Raw genomic sequence first — 2,853 nt, 5'->3', positions numbered from 1 at the left:
ACTGAGATTACAATCAAGGACCACAATGCTCAACTCAATCTTACTTGTGGTTGTTTCATAAGGTTGGCTTTTCATGCATTCTGACGTTTAAAAGGACCATACGCAGCCTAATGCTTCTGGAATGTGTTTCTGTTTTAACTTTCTCATTTGCCAATTTTGAATTTCCCCTTTTAAAATGACCTTCAGCTGTGGCTATTCAAAGCCACAACGACTCACTTCTGGACCCCTGCTCACATTTGTACTATGTTATTTTCCTGCTTAGCTATCTTCATTTGATAGCTTAAATGTTCTACTTGTATTTCTCAGTTTCGCACCTCCTACTCGAATATATACCTAGAAAGAGTAGGCTTTCTGTCTGGTCGGACTGATCTATTTTCTATAAACTATTTTTTAAAACCAGTATGTATTAAGCAAATTACTGACCTAGAAAATGCAATTCAGCACTTGCTTCAGCAGCACATATACTAAAATTGGAACGATACAGAGAAGATTAGAATGGCCCCTGTGTGCCACCCAGAACACCCTCTGACTGGCTATCTGAATTCTTGCTTAGGCTTCGAGGCTAAGCACTACAAGGGAATATAAATAATAGCTAAAAATATTTCTCTGGGTTCCCTGAGCGACAAGCCTGACTGCATAGGGGTTGATGTCAAAAGTATCCCCTCTCCAGGAAAAAGACATCGGGATGGGTATGGCCCTCATGTCTCACTGGACAACAACAGGAAGACTGGAGCCATTACAAGGTCCCCTTCAAGTACTGGAGGTCAGGCCTCTATTCCCACCTTCGCAAGATTAGAATCGCCACAGCCCTTCTATACTTAGAGAAGGGAGGAGATGTCAGGGGCAGCCCTGCTTATACACTGAAGGCCTAAAATCAGCCATAGGCCTAAAATCAGCAATAGGCCTATCATACATATATACTAATATCAAGTCTTAGATCTCTGTGGAAAAGCATTGAAACAGATTGCTATAAGCTATTGTAAACAGGCAGCTTTTGTGGAAATTTACCAGCCTGAGTAGTCATAGACCTTGTAAATAGGTAGCCTTGGCAGATAATACCAACTTAGATAAGGACAAATGAATCATAGACAGAGTCATAGTGACCTGTCCCCTGAAACGTCACCCAGCTGATACCATGTTCTTAAAGATATCTGTACTCACCCTGAACACCCACACTCCGGTGTCATCCCCTTCCCCACGTTCTGCCTTTTTGTGTTTATAACCCCTGAGTGAATAAGTAAAAATTATGATTTGATTTAAAAAAAAAAGAATACATAAAACAACATGTTCAGAAAAAAAAAAGAATGGCCCTTGTGCAACAATGACACGCAAGTTTGTAAAGTATTTCTATTTTTTTTTTAAAATGGAAAGAAAATACAATGCAAATTTATGAAAACTATGTACTCATATTTTTTTACATTTTATGTAACAAAACAATTAGAGGTCAGGAAAACCTTCAATTTATGGTATTTTTACAAAACAAACGTGAATATATCTTAAGATTGTAATAAAGGAAACTCAAAATATCTATGCCTCCATAATCTGGAAGTTTTAATAATAGGCAAAACAAAAAAAAGCCCTACCTTCTTTTGTAAGGGTAATAGCAATAAACAGGAGGTAAAAGTCTAGGAGAATTGTGCTTTAGAACCAAGACACTAAGATTCTCTGTGTTCATTCTAGTTTTCTCTGTAAAGTAAAAACAAGAACCAGGATATTGTTTAGTGTAAGAGTTAAAGATTACTGACAATAGTTGCAATAATATGTAGAGGGGAAGGAAGATGATCAAAATATATTGTATAAAAATATTTAAATAAAAAGAGAACCATGACTAGAATGAGAAGGTTAGAAGGGGTAGATAGCAGTAAGGGAGGAATAGTACAGAAAATGCTAATGAAAGTCTCCAGCTGGATAGATAAACACAGAGAAACTAATGAAGTCATATACAGAATGAAGAGTATTAGTGTTAGCTTTAATAGGGACTCTAACACACCAGACAACTGGAATTTAAAATCAGTTGGTTCTATCCAAATAAGGATAAAAGCAAAGATATGCTTGACATTTTTTATTTTTTAAGTGTAACAATTTCTGCCACTGGTACTTGGTCAGTATACAATATCACAGAAAATAATAAATTTTTCAGATATAAACAATACTTAAGTAAGTGGTTATTCAGTAACAACTATTTAATACATAACATAATAGAAACTATTTTAAGATATATAGTGTTTACAATTAAATGATTTTCCAGATTTATTTTAGTTTATACATATGATTGTTTTGCTTGCTTATATGTCTGTGTAGCACTTGTGAAGACTCAGATTCCCAAGTTTTTAAAATTAATCCCCCAAATTCAAACAATATGATTCGTGCATAAAATACATACATAAATCTGTGAAACACAAAAGGAAAGCCAGATAAATAGATGTATTGATATACTGTTTCCACAAATCTTTGATCAAGGTTTCAAGAACGCAGGATAGGGAGAAGTGAATCACATCATTAAGTTCCTCTGGGAAGAGATATCATTTACATACAGAAAAATGAGGCTGATCCTATTCTCATTCACATAGAAAAACTAGCTCAGTGTAGCTCAGAGAAGTATGCTGTGCATTTGAAAATAGATAAGGAAAGAGCTTAACAGTTCCTTCGTTCAAAAAGTGAGAAGTATATAAAATGATGGCCATTATTCATTCAACCTAAGTACTGTACCATGCACAAGCATAGTAAAATAGTAAGTAAATGAAGTTCAAATACACACATGCACACACAAACACACACACACACACACACACACACACACACACAGTTCAACTTTTACATCAAAATATAAATGTCCATAATATTGTTCTATAG

At 35.1% G+C, this 2,853-nt stretch overlaps 1 pseudogene; it reads left to right on the top strand.

Annotated features, from left to right (window-relative positions):
- Nucleotides 1–444: 444 nt before the first annotated feature.
- Nucleotides 445–505, top strand: LOC114628144 (annotated as a pseudogene).
- Nucleotides 506–2,853: the final 2,348 nt, after the last annotated feature.

This window comes from Grammomys surdaster, unplaced genomic scaffold (genome assembly GCF_004785775.1).
Source record: "Grammomys surdaster isolate TR1022 unplaced genomic scaffold, NIH_TR_1.0 264, whole genome shotgun sequence".
Lineage (NCBI taxonomy): Eukaryota > Metazoa > Chordata > Mammalia > Rodentia > Muridae > Grammomys > Grammomys surdaster.
The sequence above is the reverse complement of the archived record's forward strand: the minus strand, read 5'-3'. Positions and strand labels throughout refer to the sequence as shown.